Below are 7,236 nucleotides of genomic sequence, written 5' to 3' on the forward strand. Positions count from 1 at the left end.
GGGACAGCCAGCACTGCCACCTCTGCTCCACACACACATCACATCCCTCTTCTGTGGGCTTGGAGAGGAGCTGTGGGAATCCCAGCCAGCCTTTGGGGACTCCCCACAGCCATCACCCAGGAATGCAAAGCCATACATAAATATACAACCGAGTTTAGTGGTCATGGTGCTGTTTTAGAGAGGAGGAAAAGAATGTCACTGCTGTGTTTGGTGCTCCTTGAGCCAGTTTTGAGGACCAGGAGGGTTGGGGGCAGCCAATCTACTCCTGATTTATCAAAACTCATTCTTGTTGCCCTCAGGGACAGGTCTGTGCCTCCATTCATCCTCTCCATCCTCCTCCAGGACACCTTTTCTCTTTTATACCTCTGAAAAACTGCATGTCGGTGCAGCAAGGGACAAAGCATTGCTTAACAGCCAAACTCCCCCCTGATCTCACTCCCAGCTGTTCCTTCCTGGACTGGCCACTAAGAACCACCAGTCCTCAAAAAAAGCAAATTTCAAAAGCAGAGAAACAATCTAAGCACCCAAATCCCACTTTCCATGTGGTTAAAGGCCCCATCAGGAGGAGGCAGACTTTCAACATCCTAAATGCCTCTGAAGGCTGCAGTAGAAGCTCATCTGTATCTTCAGTGTCCCAAGGGACTCCTGTGCCTTTGAAGTCCCTGCTGAGGGACCGTGATGGTGGGAAAGAGGACAAAATCCTGGAGCCACAATTAAAATCAGAGCCCAGTGGATCTCACAGTGGTCCAAGCTGCTCCTCCAAATGTGGCTCCATCCCATTTGCTCCATCCCTGCATTTGCCCCCCATTCCCCAGGACACTCCCTGTGCAATGGGCCTGGGAACAGTGGGAAAATGCCCATTTTACTTTTTGCAGGCAAAAGTGGTTTGGACAGTTGTTTCAACTGGGAAAAAAAGCTCAAACCCTTGTCCAAATTGTCCAAATGTTTGGCTTTTGTACTTCCTCCAGTGACACATCCCAGGGCTTTAGTTGAAAAGGTCTTCTCTCTTCAGAATTAAGTTGTTGTAGGAAAAAAAAAATCCTATCAAAACAGGAAGCTTGAAATTATCAAAGAAAAATATTTTCATTGACCTTAAAAGATCTTAGCCTTTGGTTTTCTAGTTCACAAAATTTTTCAGAACTGACTCCTCGTCCCCATGAGAGATGAGAAATACTGTCAGTACCTCAAAAATGTTGCCAGAAGGGAAGGGTTATTAATTACCAACCTCTATTTTTAACCTGCAACCAAGAGTCACTTCTAATGGGTGACAAGTGGGTTCCCTTGAGGCTCTGCCATTGGCTTTAGCAAGGCTTTTAAATCAGAGATAGGGTTTTTTTTGGTTTTTTGGATGGGAAATGCCCCAGGCACTCTGCAAATCCCAGCCCATCCATTTCCAAAGCAAGCATCAGGTATCACAGGCTTTTGCTATCAATCTCTTTAGAAAATTGTATCATTACTTTTTCCCCCCTCAACTATATTCCAGTTGAAAAAAACCCTTATATTTTCTCCCCCATAAGTCAAAAATAGCTACATGGATTTTTTTTTTCTCAGAGTTAAAAAAAAAAAATCCCACCTGGTTAAGGCCAGGCACGCAAAAATTTCAATGTGAAAAGTAAATGTTTTCAGAAGTTATGGACTTATGAAAAGGAGAACTATAATGGAAACTGTTTTACTGCCATAATTATAACACCATGAACAGAGCCTGCTGCAACACATAACACTATCAAGCTCCTGTCAGCATTTAATAGAAGTCTTAATTAACTGCTGGGGAGGAACCTGGCAGAAATTTATTTTCAAGAACACTTTTGGGAGCTGTGCAATTCTGTTTTATTTTTATTTTCTTTTTCAAGTCCATCTCAATTGGAGCTTTAGCAGAGCATGGAGGACAGACTAAATACAAGACACAATTGTGTATCTTGTTGGCATTACTTCATGATAGGATTTTCTTTTCTCTTAAACACATAATCCAGGAACAACAATGTTTGTGTTGGCTCAGAGCCAGGCACTTCAGAGCTAGATTTTAACCTTTTAACCTGGTTTGGGGTTATCCAGAGCCATTGATTCAGCTTTTTGGGGACAGGGGCACATGTGAGCCCTGTGGGGCTTTCCTGCCCACTTTCCAGCACCCAAAGATGCTCACACTCAGGATTTGAGGGAAGATCCCCTGTTTTCCTGCATAAGAACCATGCACAGAGAGACCCAGGCACAGAGGAGAGGTGTGGGGAGGGCCAAGCACAATCTTTGTAATAATTTCCTGCCAATGGTTTCACAAGAGAGAAAACCAGCTCAGAACCATTGCATGGTTCCTCTGCCTTGCAAATTTGGGGAAATCTTGCAGAGGAAGGCTCCTCCTCCTGTATGTCCATCTCCAAGGATCTATTTTATCTCCCCAGCACACTCCTGGGGTCCGGGCCTGCACCTTTCTGCAGTCACCAGGCTGGGCTGAAGAGAGAGGAGCAGGGCAGCAAGGGAGGGCAAGCCCAGCCCTGGGATGGCATCAGCAGCAGGTTTGGGGTGCCTGGGGCACAGAGCCATCCTTGGGGGGAGCAAATTAAGAGAAACCTTAAGTTAGACAAGGAGCACGGAGGAGACGCTGATAAGGGATCAGCCAGGGCTAACCTGGCTCTCCTCACCAGACCACATCTCACAAACATTCTGGCAAGCAAAGAGCTCCTCAGCCAATGCCACCACAAAACAAACACTCCCTCAGTCCGGCCTGGCAGCCCAATCCCATTTTCCATCCCTTCCTGGCCCCTGCCCCGATGGGAGCTGGCAGCCCCATCCATTTCCCTGATAGCACCGATAGCCCGACAGCTGCTCTCTGTCCCTTCGGAGATTAGTTTGTTTTCCTAACACAATTACTGCCACGTGGCCCTGCTTTGTGCCGGGATCGGGGCTGCATGCAGATAAAGCAGCGATAAGATCCCAGCCATTCCAGCCCCTCACAGCCGGCTGTGCTCTCCTCTCTCCTCAGCACCATGGCTGCCAGCTGGGCCAGCCCAGGGCAACTTTGTGGCCCTAAACCCCAAGGATTTGGCTCCCAGCTCTTCAGGCAACACCGAGGAGTTGTTGTGATAAGATCCCAGCCATTCCAGCCCCTTCACAGCCAGCTTTGCTCTCCTCTCTCCTCAGCACCCTGGCTGCCAGTACCTGCTCCCAGCTGGACCGGCCCAGTCTTGGGTTTTGTGTTGCTGAAAAAGATCCCGAAGTGTTAAAGAGTCTTTTTTCCCAGCCCTGCTGAGAAGATGAAGTCAAAATTCCTCAGCTCTGCTTTTCAAGGTTGTTTATTTGTTTATTTTCTCTTATCTGTTCCATTCTTTCTCTGACCTGCTGAGATCTGACCAGCAGGTCGGGTTGTGGCACAGTCCCTGCTCTTGGGGTGGTGTTAACTTTTTATACTAAAAACTTTATTTACAATAATTTTCTAATACCTATCACCTATGTTAGACAGTCTGTCTCTACTCTAAACCAATCAAAAAATGTCACCATTCCAGCAGAAGATGGAGCACAAGAAGAAGGAGAAGGAAGACAGGTCACACCCAGATTCCTCCATCTTGCCTCTTGAACCCCCATTCTAAATCCCCAAAATTCTACTTTTTCACCCTGTGACAAATTCACTATCATTCTACTCAAACTCTTGTGGCTTGTAAATCCTCACACAAAGTTGGGAATTGTTTCCATGGGCTAAAATCAAAGGCACAGGTGTTTGTGAGCCCAACTCTGCCTGCCCATCCCACTGGTGAATGAGGCAGCTTTAGCCCCGTGCATCCTCCCTCTGAGCAGGAGCATTGTTGGAACCCAGGACATTCCTCTGGCTGCCCTGGGTGATTCCAGACCCTGGCAAGGGGCTCAGAGACCTTGGCACAGAGTCACAAACACCTGTGCCTTTGATTTTAGCCCATGGAAACAATTACCAACTTTGTGTGAGGATTTACAAGCCACAAGAGTTTGAGTAGAATGATAGTGAATTTGTCACAGGGTGAAAAAGTAGAATTTTGGGGATTTAGAATGGGGGTTCAAGAGGCAAGATGGAGGAATCTGGGTGTGACCTGTCCTTCTTCTCCTTCTTCTTGTGCTCCATCTTCTGCTGGAATGGTGACATTTTTTGATTGGTTTAGAGTAGAGACAGACTGTCTAACATAGGTGGTAGGTATTAGAAAATTATTGTAAATAAAGTACATGTAATTTTTAGTATAAAAAGTTAACACCACCCCAAGAGCAGTCACTGTGCCACAACCTGACCTGCTGGACAGATCTCAGCAGGTCAGAGAAAGAATGGAACAGATAAGAGAAAATAAACAACCTTGAAAAGCAGAGCTGAGGAATCTCAATTTCTTCTTTGGTCGTGGGGCTGGGAAAAAGAGACTTTCTGATACCTTGGAGAATATCTCAACCACAGAAACCCGAGAGAGGATCCCAGCAGGGCTCACTCTGGTGCCTGCAGCGCCAGCTCTGCTCCAGGAACATCCATGGAGCCACCAGAGGGGCAGGTCTGGCATGGCTCTGGCTCTCCATCACATCCTGCAATGCTCTGAGTGTCTCCTGTGGGAATCCTCGTGCAGGGAACAGCTCCTGTTCGTGCTGCACGCCGGGAGAGGACACTCAGGGAGCCCTCAGAGAGACGAGCAGCCCTGCCAGATGTCTCCCATAAAGCTGCAAGTACTTTATTTTAATAATAAGCCTTAATGTATTCATTAAAGGCTCCCAGTGACCTGGGATGAATTTCCCCACTATTGTAAAGGGCTGTGGGAATCTGGAAACCGCTGCATTACAGTTAATAACTTTAATTTTACAAGGCCCAAAATAGACAACTGAAAAAATACACAGACTCACTGTTTCCAATTAAGAAGGGATTTCTTCTAATTCCTCTGCCACCGGCGCTCTTGTTTAGCAAACAACAGCTACAGAAACTCAACCATAGACGGGGGGAAAAGCAAACTGAGGGAGCTGCCTTTTGCATCTCTGCTACAGGAGATGAGAAAGGAGCTGGGACTCTTCCTCCTCACTGGGTTATCAGAGCATGGAAGGGCCACAGAGTGGTCAGCAACAACAAACCCACCCCAGGGCAGCCACAGATAAAACTTTCACACCTCCTTCTTAAGTGGCTTTGATCCAAGGGAGATGATTCCCAATCCATCTTCTCCCTGTTCTCTCCCAGCTAGGATAGTTCAAGGGGTTTGGTGGGAGCCCTGGGGTGCTGGAAAACCACCCCAGGAAGGAATATTTACCCCTCCCCTCAATCAGCTTGGCAGAGATTGCCATGGATTTATTTTGCCTGTCTCTTTCTTTCTCTGTCAAATCAAGGGTAGATGGTTACCCAAGGGGAAAAATACCCCAAATCTGGGAACCAGAACCAAAACAATCCAACCTGATTTTTTATTTAAATTTCTGGGAATCCAATGCTTAACAATCCAAATATTTTAATTTTCTGTTCAGTTCTTTTGGGTTTTTCAGTTAAAGCTGGAGCTTTTTTTTGAAGAGAGGCCTGACATTTTATGCAGAAGCATTAATTTTGTGGCAAGTCAAGCTGCTGGTCCTCGCAACAGAGGAAATTCTGTGATTCCCTGCAGCAACCCACTGTCACAGACATCTTTTATGGGAAAATCCTTTCCTTAGGATTTTTCCTCCTGAGAAGCTGAGAGGCCTCAGGAACAAAATGTAAACAATGATTATCTGCTGCTGTGGAATGCAACAGGTGCATCTGTGATTGGTCTCATGTGGTTGTTTCTAATTAATGGCCAATCACAGTCACCTTTGTTATTCATTCTTTCTTTTTCTATTCTCAGCTAGCCTTCTGATGAAATTCTTTCTTCTATTCTTTTAGTATAGTTTTAATATAATATATATCATAAAATAATAAATCAAGCCTTCTGAAACACGGAGTCAGATCCTCATCTCTTCCCTCAAGCTGAGACCCCTGTGAGCACCATCACAACCCATCCTTGAGTCCCTCCCATCACTGCTCTGCCCTTCCCAAAAGCTGCCTATGAGCAGCACTGACTTCACCCTGGAGCACATTGAGCTTTCCAGCCAAACTGATAAAAAGAAAAATGCTTTTCATATGCCTGGACTCGATTTCCTCATAAATAAGATGGAAATTGGGGAAGGGGGTTGTCAGAGCAGTAGGTCATCCATCAGAGCCACACTGAGAATGCTGATCCAGCCCTGCTCCAGGAAAGCAACTTTATTTAGGAAAGCCAGCAGGCACATCCCTGCTCTCTGCTGAAGCCCCTGAGAGCCTGGCAATTAAAGATATCTAAATGCCTAAAGGGACAGATAAGACCTTGAGGGCAAACCCAGAGCTTCAGAAGGTATTTAGGCAAACTGCTTTTAATGGAAATTAAGAGCTTATTTTTGTGGGCAGGGTCCTGAAGTGCACATGTGCCTTAAAAAAAGAAAAAAAAACCAACAAACAATAAAAACATTCCTAGTGGCTTTCCTGAAGAGATTCAGACACACAGGTTGGGTATCAGTGCTTGTAAACCTTCATGTTATCCCAGAAAACCCAACCTCCAGCCTGGTTGGGGTGTTTCCACTCTAGACATCCCCAAAACTTCTAAAAATGTGGAAAAGCCAAACTGCTGCTCCTCACCTACACTCCCAACAGACCCACAAGCAGCACAGACCTTCCCCAAATTTCTGAGCACGTATTTCCTACTCCTGCCTGCTTTGCTACTGCCTTTCTCACATCAATACCCTGACTAAGCTGCTTGAAAAATTTCCATCAAAACAGTTCATAGCAGGTCATTCTTCAGTCAAAAGCAGATTTTTTTTTTGTTTTGGTATTTTGTTTTGTTTTGTTTAAAAGCACAGAAAATATTTTTGTGGAAATTTGCCTGACTTGTCTGAAATGTCAAAAGAACTAGAAAAATAAAATAGAGTTTTGGTCTCAAGCTGCAAAAAATCTTGGTTATAAACAAAAAAAAAAAAAAATGCAATTTACATGGGGTTTTTTTAGTGAAAATTTAACTTCCAGAGAGAATAAATTGTCTTGCTTTCAATAAATTGTTCCTGGTGTGATGGGTACACTCAGATTTTCAGAACAGCCTGCCTCCAGGGATTATTATTAAGGAAATTAGCTGTTGTGCAAAAGGGAAGGAGCTGGTTAGAGCCTGGCAATGGAGCAGAGCAAGGATAAATGCTGATGTTACATTCCCAGCCAGGCTCCAGCATTCTGTGTATTTATCAGTGACCTGGGTGCAAAACAAGGAGGGCACAGAGGACAAAAGCCACGGG

This window comes from Zonotrichia leucophrys, chromosome 8 (genome assembly GCF_028769735.1).
Source record: "Zonotrichia leucophrys gambelii isolate GWCS_2022_RI chromosome 8, RI_Zleu_2.0, whole genome shotgun sequence".
Taxonomy (NCBI): Eukaryota; Metazoa; Chordata; class Aves; order Passeriformes; family Passerellidae; genus Zonotrichia; species Zonotrichia leucophrys.